Genomic DNA, 19,609 nt, shown 5'->3' with positions numbered 1-19,609 from the left:
GAGTGGGAGTATGTCTGGCTGGCTTCATATTCAAGTGTCATACTGGGTTCTGGCTTTAGGATATGGAAATCATGCCTGTGGTCATTGCCTAAAATCTCTAGATGCACTTGAGAGTCTTTTTCTCTTTTCAGGAAACAATATTAATGAGTAGTTCCCAGAGGCAGATTTTCATAAAACAAGTGGTTTTGGGTTTCTGCACTTTGGCGCACTTTGCATTCCTGTTAGAAATGACATTGAGGTAAGATCCTGTGGTGTGGCTATAGGAACAGCATCCCATGGGGCAAAACCTGGCGGGGTTTCCCCTGTTTCTCTAGCAGCTTTGACTCACCCTATCTCCAGCACGAGGGGCAGAAGCCACTTGACAAAGAACACTTTTTACCATGTGTGTGACATGGCGGGATCAGATGGGACCCTGCATCTGATCCACGCGGGCCTGCAAGCATGAGGAGCCAGGGTGGGACATTGCCAGGCTGAAAGCATCCCTGTGTCCCCCGCTCGGGTGGTGTTGGATGGGGTGGTTGGAAGGGGCTGCTTTCTGAAGCCTCTGCTTCCTCTCCTTCTGCTTTCAGCATCACTTTGGGGCTGCTTCTCAGCTACCAGAGCTGAATTTATAATGACGTGTGGCTTTAGTGAGGGTCGAATACTTGACCCAACCTATCTTATGGGTGGAGACGTGAGATAGAAGTGGAGGGGAAACCAATGTAATGAGTGACCACGTCAGGTTAGGAGAGAATTAGGATCAGTGTCTAGGTCAGCCTTGGGGGTGGGGATGGGGGAGAGACCTCCTCAACACAAGGCAGGCTGGCTCAGTAGTTTTATCGTCAGCGGCTTCGCATACATGGAGCCCCTAGCTCGCAAACCCTTGAAACCAGGATCAAACTGTCAGAAAGAGCAGTCGCAGAAATGGGACTTACATACTCGAGAAAAAACTTACTCTGAACATAAACATGTTTAGAAGTTTCTACAAGGGTGGGTCTATGCCGACCACTTAAAGATCTGTGTGGCATATAAAATGCTGTTCTACATTAAAATCAATGATTTCTTTAATGTGATGAAATATGATGGATACAAATAATCAATTAACAACTGTTTTTTAATTGATCTATCTTTTACGTCTAAATAAACATATCTTGTTGTTTTGTGTTGCCAAGGGCCTGGCCCAAAGTGAGCATACAGATACTGGTTGAATGAATAGATATTCTAATAATATGTCATAATTATTACTCTCAATCAAATTGCTTATCTCAGTCACTGTTTCTCACAGGTGCGTTTTTCTGCCTTTGGAACTTTGTTTCTTGATTCATAAAGATATTGTTTCTCTAATGTTTGAACACCTCCAAGAGTATGAGAGCAAGATAGGACTCAATGAAGACCAATGTGTCTGCTATTTCTAGAGTCATGGACATGTTCTTCCCACAACCATTTCATGATACATATGGGTCGGGCATTAGCCAGAGAAGGCAGAAAGAGAATGAGCAATATTCTCAGGTCACATAATATATTTGTGGCAACAGAATGAGAACCATGATCCGTATCTTTTGGTCGCTAGCCATGTGCTACTTCATCATAAACAGTGGTGCATCTGTCCCAGCTCATGCCTACAACCCAGACAGAGAGGTCAGGTCCCACTTCTTACCTCTTGCCTGTGGTCCAAGAGAAAACTCAACACACACCACATTCCGAAGACTTCAGTCTCCCCAGGAGCACAGAATCACCCTGCCTGTTCCAAATCCTTATCTTTAAAAAATCATAATTCTATATTTAGAGTTGCCCAAAGGCCTTAGTGGCACGATCATGATCAGATTTTAGTACACAAAAGAATCTCATATTTTCTAAAGCTTATGAAATGGATCTGTCACTCACGGGGCTCGGGAGCACTAGAACTTTACGTGGATGCTGCAGTTTTTTAACTACCGGGACGGACGGGAGCATTTAATTTCATCAGCTGGTGGCGGGAATCATGACTTACGTCAGTTTCAAACATTGAACTTTTAGTCTTAGAGGAAAGAAAGCCATGCCTCTCCCATCTGAATCCCAGTTAGTGACATTTAGGTTTTCATGGCATATGATACTTCCCAAATATGAATTTTTCTGAGAAATGCCTAGGTTTGCTCTTTTAATTGGGCATAATATGATCCTGGTGCCACTCTCCCTATGTTCCCACAATATGTACCGCATCAACTCAGTGCTGCTATGTGGATTTCTTTCCTCGGAACTGTCATGTGGGCATTACAAACACAGCACGTGGATGCACATGGGCACACAAGGCCTTCTTTTAATTCAAGCAGAATGTAGTTCTCTTGAGGAAGCAAGGGGTGTGTGTGTGTGTGTGTGTGTGTGTGTGTGTGTGTGTACAAAGCTGGAGAGTGGGTATGGACTAAAGATAGACACAGTAGTGGAACTTCTATGATAAGTATTTTCAGAATTCTAAGTAAGCAAAGTTATTCAGGACAGGCTCCCTGGAGAAGGAGATCTCAATGCAGGTTTTGAAGAAATCCTGAACTTGGTGTGGCTTTGTGGCAGATCAAAGGACATGATCCTTCCTGAATAAAGCTTTGCCACTTTTTAGGAGGTGATCAGTTAGACGGGGGGACGGTTTGGATGACTCTCAATGCATCGTCTGGGGATGCGGTGTCAAGAGTCCTAGACTTGGAAGCAAAGGACATGGTCTCTGATTGGCAGCCTTCCAGTAGGAGTGGACATGATACACCACCTCCACTCAACTGGGCTTTCTCCCGTGCTACCTGAGGAGGAGGACCCAGAGAGTTCTTTCTGTTGGATGCCCGCAGACATGTTTTCCTTGGAGAGTTGTAAAGAACATGGACAAATCCTAGTTTGGGCTCTCTTGGGGAACCTGCCTTGTCCCCTGGCCACCAGCTCTGGAGCTGAGTGAGGGCCTCTCCATGTCCTACCGCTGACACCCACATGAAGTCCCATGTGAGTCACCATTGGCCATTGAGTGCTGTGTTCATTTCTGTTACTATAAAACTCCCTTCCTGAGTGTCTTCCTGGTAATCCAAAATGGTAAAATAAAATACAGATTGAGACATTTGATTTTTCTCACTCTGATATACATTGCCAGGTTGGCCTCTGAAGGCATTTGAGTTTGCAATAAGTAAGGCAGTCTCTCAGGTAAAAAGCCATATCTATTATGATGCTCCCCAGTCACTTCTTGGCCTTGACCTGGGGCTCACTCTATGTTAAGCACTTGGGTCCCGACTTCCTTGCTGCTCCTCAGGCCCTTCCTCCCCATGCTGGGTCACAGATTGTTATCTACTTGAGCTTGATTTTGTTATCCACACCCTGCCTATTTTCAGAATGAAATTGGGTGACTGTTTCCACCCACTCTCGGCCAACATTATCTTTCAGAAATTGGAGCTCAACAACATTACTGATAAATAACCTGGGGTGTTTTGTTTGGTTGTTTTTGTTCCTCCTCCTCTTCTTCCTCTTCCTCCTCCTCCTTCTCCTTCTTCTCCTCCTCCTCCCTCTTCTCCTTATTCTCCCTCTTCTCTTTCTTCTTCTTTTTAGCTCTAGAATAACAGTCTTGTTTAGCAGCTTTGAAAATCACAGACCCTTGAGCAGTACTGAGTTACAAGGTTGGGTCAAACTGTCACTGTGGGGGAATTGGATGGCGTAGAAGCTCAATGCCACGTCCACTGTGAGGTTCCTGGCAGGCTGGGCCTTGATCATCTCTCTGCCACGTTGAGTAGACACTGGAGGGCAGGAATTATTTAGTGGTTCTGTTTGACTGAATAAGCCTGCTCTCGTGGGGAGAATCTGCCCAGGCAGTGGCTGAGTGATAAGACACACAAAGAAATGGCGTTTGGTGTCCAAAGGGCCATGGGGAAGAGGGCCGGTGACTGCCACTGTTAATCTGCCCCTAGCAAATGGGCTTTGGGGCTTATTCAACACCAGGCACTCCCAGGTCTGTTAATTGCAGGGATTGGGAACCATGGGGGCTTTGTGATTATATTTGAAAAATTAGTCATATGTCTCTTGATTGAAGAGATGTTTTCTATTATCTCTAAACACAAATGAAGTGGTACGTTAATAAAAAGAGTCACAAGACAGTCATGTGTACTTGGTTAAAGTCCAAAAATAGTTGGAAAGAAATCTAATGATAACATGTAGAACAATATTCCCTTTTTATATTGGGGGCTATTCATTTTATTGAAACAGATCAAACAGTGGCTTCAGAATTGTAAGAATCTGGTCACAATGGCAGGTGGTTTGACTGTGATGACCATGCTGTAATGTGGTCTGTAAGAAATGGGATGACGAAGTAATTTTTAAACCCATTATGTCTTTATTATTTTCCAATGGCGAATCCAGTGATAGAAATCAAATAAAGTTTTCATTTATTTTTACGATACAAGCATTTCTATATTTCATGAATATTTCTTGGGGAAAAAAATGTACGTATATGTGTCATATTCTTAATCAAGCAGGGGAGATTCTAGTCCCCAGGAGGTGGTTGGCGATATCTGGGGGACATTTTTGGTTGTCGGAATTGGGAGAGGGAGAGCGATTGGCACCTGCTGGGGGCAGAGGCCAGGGATGTTACTGAACATCCTACAAGACACAAGACAGCTCCCACTGCAAAGAATCATGTGGCCGCAAGTGACGTCGGAAGTGCTAAGGGTGAAAACCCCTGAGATTATGTGGGTGCGTATCTGTATATACACAAGTATGTGTGTACAGATATACATATATACACACAAATACACATATGTACCTAACGTGTGTATACTCATACATATATCACAGATACGCAGATACATATATGAGGAAGGAGGGGAAGAGACTTGATGGCTGTATTCAATTATCTATGGATCTATAAGCAAGTTCTGCATAACCAAAACATCCTGATGTTCCAAAAAGGCAGAAATTAGGAATACAAGAATTATAAGATTTTTTTGTTGTTGTTATTCAAGGAAGATTCAGAAAAGGGTCCTATAAAAGTATTAGGGAAAAGTACTATCTGAGAAGCTCAGACCCCCCTCTGCTTCTTCACCTGCCAGCTATTTGGGGCACTCTCCCCTTTGACCCTTGGATGTTTCCTCACTTTTAAAATGAGGCAAATAAGGACCACCAAACTGAAAAAAAACCCATATATAAAGGAAGTCACTTTCTAAACATCTGGGTTAGGATAATAATCAGGGGATGTGGAAAGCTGAAGGAAAGGGGATAGAACACCAATAATACAGCCAGAGGGACCAACGGTCTAACAGAGGGGTGCGTTCCTCGAGCTGTTTCTAAAGTGAACTTTGCTGGAAGACTTTTAAACCCCTTTCCATTTCTTAGCAACGGTTTCAAGGAAGCAATAATTTATTTCTAGCAATATATATATATATTTAAAGCCCTGCCTTTCCTGCTGTGTTTGATTCTGGTTCCCCTTCTCTGCCCAACACCTTTCTGTCCTGCCCAGCAGAGGGGCCACCTCCTGCGAGGGACCCATGACGGCGGCCCCTTCTCCCCGATGCTCACTCACAGCTTCCTAAGCACACAGGGCGATTTTAGACCGAGTTGGTGATTGGAAAGGACCTGGCAAGGACACTTGACAACTATAATCAAAATGGCCAGTTCACCTCCTCCTGTTACAACACAAACGTATTTGCAGGAGTTGCAATACCCCAAAATGCCTCGCCACATCTGAAAATAAAATCAGACGTGACGTTCCAGCACAGTACAGACTTTCTCATTAATGAAGTCACTGGGGCTGCACCACAACGGTCTGGACACGTTCTTAGCAGCGGGGCCTGGGCCGGGGCAGGTGCCGGATGTACCGGAAGATGATCCTCAGAACCACCAAATGGGGGTGGGAGGAAGACTGGAAGCAACAACCAAGAGCGAAGCTCAAATCTGAGCCTGGCTGGGGGCATTCTTAGCAGTGGAGGGGCTCCAAGGAGAGATGAACTGGGACAAGGTGGCCGTCTGCAGGAGAGACACCAAGGGACAGAAGCTGTGTGGCCCAAGTGGTGACTTCGGGCACCTGCCTGTCCTCGCCTGGGAAGCCTGGGGTCTGTGAGGAGCCAAGGAGCTTGGACGCCACGTTGCTCTGATTCCCATTGCCGCCGTCCTGTGGGTTCAGAGAGGGCGGCAAGGGTGAGGCCGGTTCCTGACAGGGGACCCCCAGAGACCAGCACACAGACTCCAAGCAACGCCTCTCATGTGCTCCCTCAGCCCTTCAATGACATTTTCCTGTATCTACACGATAGCTACGATCAAGTTCATCAACATCAAAGAGTGTAAAACATCCCCCCCCCCCAACGGGATGGTCTTTACTTGAGAAGATTAAACGTAATTTGTCTTTTAAGCAAAATTGTTTTTTCTCCTTCTGTTGGGTTCCCTGCAGTATGGGACGTCAGCTTGTGTGGCCCTGGCCACTTTTCAAGCAGGAGAACCTCCTCCTGGCAGTGCCTTTGACCAGACAGAGCACCATTGCTCAGGTGGAAAGATCTTTCTCTACCTTAGAATGTTGCCCCATCATGGACGCTCAGAATCCACACCTGGAAGGTTGGCTCCAACAGACAGCTAGTGAATCACAGGTGCAGAAGCTGGTACTAACGCACCCCTTCTCTTTTGTCCCCATCTCCTGGCAAGACTAGAAAGGCCGCTTGCTAGAAAGCCAGAGGGCTGTGACCTCACACTGCAAGGTTCTTGTCCTCATCACACGTTGCACTCCTGGGTGGGAGACTTTATTTTTTAGAGCAGTTCTGGGTTCACAGCAGAATTGAGGGGAAGGTGCAAAGATCTCCCACGAACCCCCGGTCCTCCCAAAGCCTCCCCACTATCAACATTCCCACCAGGTGGTACATTTGTTACAATCAACGAACGTACACTGACACGTCATCATCGCCCAGAAACTGTGGTTCACGAAGGTCCTTCTTGGTGATGTATATTCTATGGGTTTGGACAGATATATAATGACATGTGTCCACCACTGTGGTATATCACACAAAGTAGTTTCACTGCCCTAAAAATCCCCCGTGCTCCACCTGTCCATCCCTTCTCTCCTCCCTACCCCTGGCAACCACTGATCTTTTATTGTCTCCATAGTTTTGTCTTTTCCAAAATGTCTTATATTTGGAATCATGCGGTATGGAGCCTTTTCAAATTGTCTTCTTTCACTTAGTAAGATGCATTGACTTTTCCTCCACATCTGTTCATGGCTTGAGAGCTCGTTTCTTCTTACTGCTGCCTTGTCTGGATGGAGCACAGTTTACTTACCCGTCCACCCACTGAAGGGCACCTTGCATGATTCCAAGCTTTGGCAATTATAAACAAGCTATTATTTTTAATGAGTGAATCAAGCAATGCCTCTCAGGCTTTTCTATCAAAATGTCTTTACTGATAAAAGTGAATAGAAATCTTGAGTGGGTCACGAAGTGGTTTGGGTCATTTGTCGTAAGAGAGAGTTTCTGGGAGTTTCCTATTTTATCCTAATATTTCTGGCAAATTTGCATCCCACTCTATTTTTTTTATTATTAAAGATAATAATTATATCTTCTTATTAAAAAGTATATCTTCCCCAAATTTCATTCTCAGGGGGGAAAGGATATTTCTTCCTTCCCCAGCATTGCAGTTTTTCAGGTGGAATCCTTTTACGCCCTGATATTCTGAAATTATCACGACTAAATCAAAGCACAAAAGTATACAGATGCCAAGTGAGTATGTGCACACCATCTCCAACAAACAAAATGAAATCCTTAAATCACTGAAGTTGGCTAAGTGGGCTCTTAATTTCCTACGTGTTCCATTTTAAAAGGAAAGCCTCAGCATGCCATTTTATTAAGAATTTCAGTTGATTTGACTTGAGTGGGCATTTTTCTTCTGAATGAGGACTTTGGCAATGGATGAGTCAGCATTTCGTGCAATTAATTGAAGGCCACTTAGCAGACAGTGGGGTGCAGAAAGACAATGTCTGGCGATCACTGTGCTAATCCAAACTCAAAATCCATTTTGGAGAGTCTTGTACCCGAGCTCTGAGTCAGCAGTCTATTGTCGCCCTCCCAGCACCTGCTTCCTAATGACACCATAATTAGATCAGGATAATTACTTTGATTTCTATTATTTCTGCTCAGAACACCTTAGAATCTTAGAGTCACAATGCCATCAGGGACCTTAGAGCTTGTCCCTTTCAACTTCCATATTCAGAGGAGGTGAGAGCAACCAGAGATTTTAAGTGATCTGCCCGATACCAGATCACACAGATGGCTATGCACATACATAAATTAACCATATTATTAAATGACTGAAATACCTCATCGTGTACCTGTATGCCGAGTGCGGAGAATCCCTGTGTGCTGTATTTTGGGAAAGAATGCCAGCATTTTTCAGTTCTCAAGCATGCTCTCTTTCTTGCACATACCTTCCAATTATTTGCTCAAATTTTTTGTGCCCTTGCTCTCCTTCTGACTCTGCTCTGACACCACTGTGCTGTTGTGGCCTCTAAAAAGGCGTTTCTGTTTCATCCTTCACTCCCTGAAGCCCCTGCCTTGTGCCTTCACCCTGATGGGGGCACAGGAGCTCGGGGTCATGTGACTAGTGAATGCCCATATTCCTAAAGCCGGCATCTGGAACTCTGTCATGCACTTCTTTGCCCTCTGTCTTGAAATCGGACCCATCTACTTGGCTTATCCATAATCCATGCCCTGTGCTGACATCCATAAGACTGAATTTGCAGCCCTGCGGGCCCTGTCAGTTCCCCATCAGAGCCCACACGCCGAGGCAGCCATGTCAGTCGTTCTGTGCTCTTGCTGCGGCCACACCAGCGAGCTCTGTCGGCCCCTCTCCCAGGGCCAGCGGCCACTGCCCCATTGAAGGGGAAAGGCTGCGAAGCCTAGGGAGACAGGACATAGCAGGTGCATCAGGAGGCTGTGCTGTCTCCTTCCTCCTCCTCAATAAAAGGTGCCTGATGTTGTCAAAACCCTCTCCCCGGGAGCAGGGCGGGCAGAGCAGGAATCCCAGGGGTGCCAACTTTCAGGAAGTGCGATGTGAAGGCATCGAGGTGAACCTGCTGAGGAAGGCACGGGACTCAAGGGCTGGAAGCAGAGGCCAAGGGGCTCAGATTCACGGACAGCAGCACAATACTCAGATCATGAGGAAGGAAGCCCACGGTGGTGCTGCTGGCGGCCCCACCACCCTGCACCCCGGCTGCCTGGGAGCCTCTGGGTGGGGCAGGAGACTGCGCCTCCGAGCAGGGACTGTGGATTCCTGAGTGCACAGCATTCTCCCTGTTGGGTCTGAGGCTTTATTTCAAAAGCAGCTTCCTTACTGTTTTCTCAGTCGGGGCCTCCCACGAGGCTGAGAAATATAATAATCTTTGCAAATATGTCAGTCACTTGGATGGAATTTTAACAGCCTGTTAGCAAAGGTGTAGATGAAGAGGGAAAGTCCCGTTGGTATTTTTAGAGCGGTCTTCCTCTGAGATTCTGCTCACCGGCCCGTAGAGTTCGCCTGCACCCCTTTACTCAGCTTGCTCTGTTCTTCAGTAAAAATGTGGATAGAAGATTTTTTTCCCCCATGTGTGGCCCTACTGTTTAAATATGTTCGGTATCAAGGGTAAGTTTTTTGGACACATCCAAAAGGAGAATAAGAAATTTCAACTATAAGCTTAGATGCGTTAGGTAAGATTCTATCCCTTTTGGCAGAGACAAGGCTCACCTGACTGTTTTATTACAGGTAAAACCCTTTTGCAGGGGCCAAATATTGAAGTGGGGAAGGGTTGGCACTGGCCTGGAGTTTGCCTTATACAGGAAGCAGTCACACAATGCCTTTTGGGATGCTTTGCTTTTGGCCGCCAGTCAGAAATGGGAAGTGCAGACAACGTGCGCCCTGAGCTCAAGGTCCTGCCCCAGAGTCTGTGTTCACACTTACCATCTCAACCTTCTAGTTCACATCCAATTCGTCTTACTGGGACATTAATAGCCACCTTAGCCAGTAGGCAAACACAATGTGGTATTATTTAGAACTTGATTATTGAAGATATATTCATCTTTTGAATATTGAGCTTTTCATGGTTAGTAGGGCATGATGGATGACTGTGGCCTCCAACTTGATAGTCTCTCCAGATGGACCGGCTGAAAGCCATCTATACATGTTGAGGCAGGAGAAGTGGAGATGTGGGGACTTTATGGAAAAGAGGTCGGCTGATGATAATTTTAACAAATTCAACCAGATTTTCAACACTAAGTTAAACTTGCTCCAGGATGATTCGAGAGGCTTTGTGAGGCAGCAAGACAAATTAGAGACAGGGACACCATGGGCTGGAGGGGCCGGGGTGTGGCAGTGCATCTGTGGGCGTCGGGGGGGGCGGCTAACTCCAGGAAGTGCAACAGTAACCCTGGCAAGGAGCAGGGGAATGAGGCCAACAGCTTCCTAGGGATGCTCAGCCACCCGTGAGCTCTTGTGCAAGTGATGTATACATAATGTGTTCTATTATAACAGTGTATAATCACATACACTATAGATGTGATGCATATGTACCATATATGTAAAACACATATACTGTAACAAACATACTACAGTATAACATACTGTATATTATATATAATATATGTCATTTATTATTTTTAATAGTCTTTTTTTTTAGATTTTATTTATTTATTTATTTGAGAGAGAGAAAGAGCACAAGCAAGGGAGAGGGGTAGAGGGAGAGGGAGAAGCAGACTCCCCACCAAGCAGGAGCCTGATGGGGGCCTTGATCCCAGGACCCCAAGATCATGACCTGAGCCGAAGGCAGACGCTTAACTGACTGAGCCACCCAGGCGCCCTATAATGTATGTTATAATGTAGCATATAAAATATAAGCTATATTATGATATACAGTATATATTATAGTAGATACACATATCTTATATAAAATATATAATACATATATCTCTCATAAATTATTATATAATACATCACACATATTATGTTAAAATATATAATGTGTATGTATTATAATGATAAAATAAAATATAATATATAACTTATGTAATATAACATAATGCATATACTATATAATAATATATAATATATAATATACTTTATATCTATTATACAATATGTTATATAATAATTATATTTATGATCAATTATATTAGTAGAACATTATCTTTGCAATTAATTATAATTCTATTTTAATTATAGATATTACCTATGTCTGAATATATTGCAAAAATTCCCCAAGAGGAAGTAGATTGAAGTTGAGTGATGAGGTATTTTTCAGGAGAAAATGACAACGCATGTGTGTTTTCGTGCCGTTCGGGTCATTTCTTTTAAACTACCACCATCAGCAGTTTCGAGATCCCGAGTGCCAGTGGGGGGGTCACATGGCTGCTCAGGGCTTGTGGGTGCTCCATTAGCCTGTTTTCCACCATACAGGCTCTCTGCTCCCCGCTGGCGGCATGTCATCTTTCATTAGAGGGAGAAATTACACATATTGTATAAACAATGAACGTGCTGCTTTGGCCCATCCATTTGTAAGAAAAACATGTGGGGTTTTATGGAAATGAGTTACAGCTCCGCTTTCCTGGCACCATCACAGATGCCTTCAGTGCAAACACCAGCTTTGTGCATCTCTGCGTCCTGAAAAGACAATGTGTACCCCTCACTGAGGGGCTTCCATTCATCTTCGAAAGATGTGTCAGTTAAATCGTTTTCGCCAAAGTGTACTGCATGCAGAGAAATGTTGATTTTGGTAGTAGTCTAGCAGCCACTCACCGATCATTTGTAGAACGAAAAGAGAGAGCTTTCATTCCTCAGTATTGCTGCAAATGAAACCCTCTCTATCCAACACCAACTTCACCCTTGACGACGCCTAATGAAATAGAAACGTCCCATCACCCTATCACAGTGGGTCCGTACAGCGGTACTGTTTCGGGGGAGATGATCTTCCTCAAAGGGCTTTGCAGCTTGCTTGCTGGATGACCTTGGGCAAACTGCTCTTTGAAGCTCACAAGGTCCTGATAATGATGGAATGAAATAATGTATGTAACAGTGCTTTTCAAACCTAAAGAAGAATGAACTAGTATTCTTTGCTGTCATGTTAGTGCGATGTCTAGGAGAGTGCTTGCTATCTGTTGAGCTGAACGCCTGGGCATTGAGTAGTTCACATTGTACAAGATCTCTGTGCATCAAAATACAAAGTTATCAACTTTAATTATGTTGATATGGGGTACTAAAAATATACATATACCATCTTACAAACTCAGGATGATTACTGAGCAGTTTTTTTTTTTTTTTAAAGAGAAGTATAGTTTTCTTCTTGTTCTTTCTTTTTTATATTGTACTTTAGAAAAAAATCCAAGTAAAAATATTCCACAGTATCACTTTGAAGAAGGAAATTGTGCAGTCAGTAAATAACTTCATGAAATTTTGTTTTCATTGAAAATTGAGCATTTGAGGCAGACTTTACACAAAGAAGAGCCTACTAAAACTTGCTTCTTAGCCCCACAGATTCTTTGCTGATTTTTCCATATAGAAGAACTGATCATGCATTTGCTCAACAAATATTTATTGCGCTTCTACTATGTTCTTTGCTGAACTGACTGGGCACTGAACACTGGTCTTTGAAGGCTTGTTCATGTCATGATTTGGATGTCAGAGGAGAGGACTCTCCCCCTGCTCACTGAGCCTTGAAGTCTCCCCACATTAGCAACAGTAATGTCAGGAATGTGCCTGCGAGAAGTAATCTGAAGGACCCGTGACTCAGTGCCATATATTTGCAAGATAAGCTTGTCAGAGCGGAAATACTTCCTTCTACCCTCTCAGAATCTGGGGTGGAGGAGCTACACTACCATGAGGAGTCTTCAGAAGGAAAATGAAGATCTGACAGAGCCATTAGGCCCCAAAGCTGGCATGCCTTTTACACAAAGAATGGGAGATTCTGGGGATGTCACAAGAGAAAGGGGCTGAGGCCGGGGCAGTCAACTGTGAGACAATAAGGGGGAGATCTTAAGGGAGCTCATGGGAGATCAGGGTCATTTTGGCAGGTGTGTTTACACAGTTTCATTTTGGCATCGATAACAATGTGCTGCTCTTCCTGGGGCAGGGAGGCGCTTTCTCAAGGAAAATTGGATGACCTGCTTTTGGGTAGAAAAAGGGAGGTCAGCCAGCCTGCCCCGCACATGCTGATTCTCGAGTGCCTTCAACTCAAAGGAATCCATACACCAACATGGTATATTTTGGGGTGACACGTGCTGAACCCCTTCAAGCTTTAGAAACTCGTGCATCATTAATAGTCATAAGGGAGCAGTAAGAACTGAGACCGTCTCCCATAACTTACTGAGATTGCTAGGCAGCAGTGAGAGGTCTCTGGGATACGGCCTCACTTGCTGGTCTCTGATGGTCGGGAACAGAGCACAGTTGCTCCTCGATGTCTGGTGTTTGTGAGAAAATCAAGAGTGTTGTTGGTGAAATCCGCAGGCCAGTACATCAGGCTCCTGGGATTTATGGCCCCAAAACAGACCTACATCCAGATTCTTGTAGGAAAGCCTGCTGACTATTTATGGGAAAGTCCACACTGAATCTTGCAAGCCTCGGAGTTTTAGATAACGAGTTATTTATTTAAAGTTGTATCCCCAAGTCTGTACTCCAATCTGCACCACAAATATTTGGCCAGACAATGAAATACTAAGCTTATGTTGCATCTCGATACCCTGGAAACCTCATTTATTTTAGCTGACTCATTCCTCTTGTCAGGGCAATGGTGCTGTAGAGAGAGCCCTTCTTAAAAGGAAAATAGAAATTGTGAATTTAATTTTAATTTTTTCATAACTGTAAGTCCACTTTCTTCTGGTAAGAAGGAATGTGTTATCCAAAGCCATAAAGATTAAAGTAATTCTTCATATATTCTAGGTACAAAATACTCCTCTCTTCGTGTTCAAGCAAATGATATTAGGTACACGGAGATCCTGTGTCAAGCTTTCATTCCAAGCAATGAGCTATACGGTTATTTATTCCAGTTATTTGCCTTTTTGCTATGTGCTTCTATGTTTAAATCATAATCTCTGCTAGTAGGTAAGGGGAGGTAAGAAAAAATAAGCAATAAACTTTGCAACTTAACCATTTGATTTTTCTGGACTTAGTGGGAATGAATAACATATACCTCGTACTTCCTAATTTGAAGGAAAACTTTCTGATCTAATCTTAGTAGGCAGTGGGCATGGCATCCTGAGATAAGTCTAGAAGAAAGAAGAATATTAAAATCAGTGAAAGTAAATTATTCTTAGTTGTTCTAAAAAGGACACCATTTACACTGATTTCCAGGTTTGTGATAATATGAAGACAGAGTTTCCTCTATCAGGTGTTAATCTCTTCAGAAAAACTTAAAAAGAGATTCAGCCTTGCAGTTCTAAGTGTGAATCCTTACCTCAATATTTATTTTGTCTTTTATTTTCTTTACCCCATGTTAATTAAAACACCCACAGTGTAACATGTCAGATGTGAATATGTCAGAAGTTGATCTACCACTTCTTTGACTTCCTTTAATTTCTACATGAAGAGAAACGCCTACTTCTTATAATTTCCTCGTATAGTCAGGGTAAGATCACTATTCTGTCCTGAGCACTCTCATACTTGGAGATTGATGTGTGAAATCGGACCCTTCCTTCACCCAGACGCGAGATGCGTCCCAAAGAGGGTTTTCAGGAGGCCAGTGAATCAAGTTGGAGAAGTTCAAGTGTGTTGGGAATGACCACCAGCTTGAGGTCAAAACACTACCATAGGTTTTCCCTTGAAGACTATAGGTAAATTGTTAAAATCCAGGGACACTGTTAAAATTGTGCTGCATGTGACTTCCTACCAGGAAACTGGATAATCTAATTAAGCCAGGATCCCAGGGAGGTTCTATGCTTGGTGGTTCCTGTTTTGAATTGGATACTTAGTCTTAGGAAATCATATTATCAAACTTTTAGAAATCTGAACCACATACTTGGAGAATCTTATTTATCTGTTGCTTAAAAGGGTTTCAAGTCCATGAAATGTTAAAATCATGACAAGGAGAAGAGGTAGTTCCAACAAATGCAGCTGGGGGCAGCTGAGCACGTCAGGGTCCAAATGTACATTATGAAGGGCACCAGTGGTCTAAATAAGGACAAAAAGGAGACCTGTGCAGGGATAAATATCACCTGAATGTTTTATGTCCTTCGTGATGTCTATCCTCACATGATGCAGTACAACTTACAGGGATGGAGGCTGTCAAACTGACACATTTTCATAAATCGAATTATTGTTTCTATATCTGTCTTGAAATAGAGTATTAATGGTAGTAGTAGTCTCAGGCCAGGAATGAGCAGAAGGGGTTGCATATGCCTCACACCCGATACAGAGTCAGGCAGGAAGGGGCAGAAGTGCTGGGCCAGCGTTGGGAACATTTTGATGCCAGGAGAGACCCTCTGCTAGTTGCCACTACTGCGGTCTGTTGGTTGGATTTTCACGGGACTAGCTCGAGTCATGGTTGCCAATATCTCTGGCTCCTTTCTATTTTTATTAGGAGTCCTGAAAAGACTTCTCAGTTTAAATTTGGGGAGAAGGCAACCTACGGAATGGGGGAAGATATTTGCAAATGACATGTCAGATAAAGGATTGGTATCAAAAATATATAATGCAAGTACACAACTCAACACCTAAAAAATGAAAAAGCCAATTAACAAATAGGCAGAAGACATGAACAGACATTTCTCCAAAGGTGACATCCAGATGGTCAACAGACACATGAAAAGATGCTCAACATCATTGATCATCAGGGAAATGCAAATCAAAACTACAGTGAGATATCACCTCACACCTGTCAGAAAGGCTAAAATTCACAACACAGGAAACATCAGGTCTTCACGAGGATGTGGAGAAAGGGGAACCCTCTTGCACTGTTGGTGGGAATGCAAACTGGTGCAGCCACTCTGGAAAACAGTATGGAGGTTCCTCAAGAAGTTAAAAATAGAACTACCCTATGACCCAGCAATTACGCAAAGAATACAAAAACACCAATTCAAAGGGATCCATGCACCCCAATGTTTATAGCAGCATTATCTACAATAGTCAAGATATGGAAGAAGCCCAAGTGCCCATCGACTGATGAATGGGTAAGGAAGATGTGGTCCTGCTACACAATGGAATATTATTCAGTCATAAAAAAAGAATGAGATCTTGCCATTTGCAATGACGTGGATGGAGCTAGAGAGTATTACGCTAAGTGAAATAAGTCATTCAGAGAAAGACAAATAGCATATGATTTCACTTATATATGGAATTTAAGAAACAAAACAAAAAAAGAAAAAAAAGACAAACCAAGAAACAGACTCTTCACTCTAGGGCACACACTGCTGGTCACCAGAGGGAAGGGAATGGGGGATGGGGGAAATCAGTGATGGGGATGAAGGAGTGCACCTGTCGTGATGAGCATGCTATTGTACACCTGAAACTAATATTACACTGAATGTTAACTAACTGGAATTTACATAAAAACCTAAAAAAACCCCAAAAACCTGGAGAGGAAAAAGCACAGGATGCTCTGATTGGGACACAGCCCCAGCCGCCCTGAGGTGGACAGCTGCTGCATGAAGGGCTGACCTCCTAACCAGATGCTTGGACCAGAGGACTGCTTGGAAAGAAGCTGGAGCAGGGGTTATGCAGTCTGGTGCTGGCTGCCAGGAAGTTGTGGGGCCCTTGCTCCCCCTCTGTCTCTGCAGGACATCCCTGACCCCATCCCCGCCTTGGCGTGTGCTCTGTGACTGGCACGCTCATCGCTCCCATGTCTTCCCCGCCCCGGCCATCCAAAGCGGTGCGGAGCAGTCACTGGGTGCCCCCACTTCGCTACCCGTCTTCATGCGTTGATTCCTTTCAGTTTCTACAACAATCCTGCTGCGAGGGTGCAGTGTCTATGCCCGTTTCATCGCTAAGGAATGGAGGCGCAACGAGGGGATGTAGCCTGCCCAGAGCAGCAGTGCTAGGAGTGTCGTTGACTGGGAGCTGCCCCGAGGGGCCCTGAGGGGCCCCGAGCCCACCTGTACCTAGAGCGGTGCCATGCACACTGCCGGACCACCCACCCCGGGTCCCGAGCAAGACCCCCACCTTCCTCAGTGCCACCGATGCCAACCCAGAAACCATCACTCAGAGGTGACACTTCTGCTGAGTCTGTCTCCTGCTTGGACTCTGGTGAGGAGAAACATCCAGAACACATGTTTGGAAAAACCAAACCAAACACAGCGAAACTCTGAGTCATGGAATCAAAATTGAAACTTAGGCAAGAACTTAGAAATCCATCCCTGCTTTTACAGAGGAGGTTACGGCTGCTGGAGAGCAACATAGCTCCGCACAGAACTGTGCCGGGCTCCGGTGGGGCCCGGGGCAGGCTTCGCGCCCTAGGGACCCTGGCTCTGCGCGCAGACAATGTCTGTGCTCTGGCAGGAAGCTTCACACAGCCAGGCAGGCCTGCGGGGCAGGGGGCAGTCACGCCAGGTGCCGTCTGCCAGAATCATAGAGATGGACGGCAGGTGGATGCAGGAGAAAGTTGGAGAGAGGAGCACTGCGTTAAGGAGCTGGTGGGAGGTGGGAGGCTATGCAGCCTCCCCAAGAAGGTGAGTGGCTCAGGGGGCTGATCCCAAATCTGAGGACCAGGCCAACTCTGTCCCTAGATGTGCATGGAGTAGGGGAGGAGAATAATTTCCCCTCTGCTCTTCAAATCCATGGCTGAGCCCCGCCTGTAGTAGAGCATAGATCATCAAGACAAACACAAACAGAAACGTATGAACTCACATACACATGGGAGATACCTGGAAAAATGGGCGGCTTAGATGTAGGCCTAAACACCATCCTGATGGGGAAGGAAGCTACTGGAGACATCTCAGGGCAGAGTGATGGGTTAGGGGAGATGGCTGGGCCCTTAGAGGAACAGATGGGCGGGGTGACAGCTTGTGACATTCTGCGTGTCACCTTCTCATCTCCTCTTCCTGGGTCCCAGGGAGGGGACTGAGGACATTGAGGTCCTTTTGGAGGATCTGTCTTCAGGCAGTTGAGGGGAGTTCAGAGAAAGCCTCCTCCTGCCCCTGCTGTCTCTCAAGTGCCTTCCATTCAAATAAGCAACAAGCCACGGCTGCATATTTTGGGGTGGTGTGTTCTGGGCAGCTATGTGCACATTCTGGGGTAGCAATGTCGTCGGGGACAGTTCTCCTCCTTTACTTTGGGAACTCCGTCCTCAACTTGCTCATGAGAAGCGCCCTGTGGGGCAGAGTCTGAAGGCCCCGATGCTGGCCCACTGCAGGGTGATGGAGTGCCCGGTGCTGGGGAGACTGGGGGCCACAGAGCCTGCTTCTCTACCATCATGTATCAGTAGAGCTGTCCTGAGGTGATGGCCTGGCCCGTCCTTGCCCCTTCCCATCCCTCCCTTGGCCTTGTACCCCCTACTTCAAGGCTAGAGCCCTTTTTAACCACTTTGCTCATCAGAAAAACAAAGAGACACACAGACACATTTTGGTCTGGCCCTCCATATCATCAGCATGGCTCGCCGCTTTCCATTCAGACCCTCCTTTACTCAGAATCTGTCTTCAGTGAGTTGTCACATTGTTTTGAGAAAACAGTACCTTGTAAACCATTTGGCCGATGTTCTTTAAAGCATGCTCTTTCAGACTGCAGAGTTTCATCTGCCTTCCCAACCTTGACCAATTCACCCCCCCAACACACACAGGCACACCCAGAGTCGGGGGAGTGTGCCCGACAGAGAGGCAAGAAGCCTGATTGTTAGGTTGCAGACACATCATTTACAATTCCGAGTCTCTGTATGAGTGAAATCAGTTGGCTTAATGGGCTCAACATCGCTTTAACTCAGAACTTCCATCCTGTGCTTTCTTTTCTCTAGATTCTCATACTTTCCTTAAAATGGGAATTCTAGTTTGCCACCCCAGAGCCCCCCACCGCTCAGCACATGCCAGCCCCCAGACCCCTGGGGCGCCTCCCCTGGAGCCCACTGCTCTTCTCTAGCCCAGTCATAAACCCCCACCCTGCCAGGTCCAGCGCAGCCTCGCACCTTGGGGGAACCCCTTAGGAGAGCATTTGACTCATTCCTGCATTCCTAGGTCAAGGAACAAGCCCCCAAGAAAACAGAGAGGAAACAGACACTGTCTAAAGAAAATGAACTCAAATCTTGACTTGTGATTACTTTTCTCCCTAACTTATTCATCCTTCTCCAGTTTTTGCCTTTAAATAATTTGGAGGTGCTTACGGACAAGACGCTGGTTATTGGTCCCAGGTGAACAGAGAACAGGTGAGGTCAGGGTGGGTGAAAGGGCAAGATGATGACATCTAAGTGGCAGGATCGCTTAACAACTCATGGGCAAAGCCAGGACGGGGTGTCTGAAGAGAGGAGTGGTGATCTCAGGTTCCACTTGAGAGAAGGAATGGTGGAAGTTATCGACGGGCTCGGTTTCAGTACGCCTTCCACATCTTCGTTAAAACTGCTGACATGTGCTCACACAGTCAGGTTCCCTCACTCACACACGCTCATCCCCACGCCCCCACGCTCACTCACACATACACACCCACGCACACACCCACTCGCTCACACTCACACACGTGCTCACACACTCATTCTCACACACCACCCCAGTGCTCACTCACATGCACA

Source organism: Neomonachus schauinslandi, chromosome 5, assembly GCF_002201575.2.
Source record: "Neomonachus schauinslandi chromosome 5, ASM220157v2, whole genome shotgun sequence".
Lineage (NCBI taxonomy): Eukaryota > Metazoa > Chordata > Mammalia > Carnivora > Phocidae > Neomonachus > Neomonachus schauinslandi.
This window is presented reverse-complemented; position numbering follows the sequence as displayed.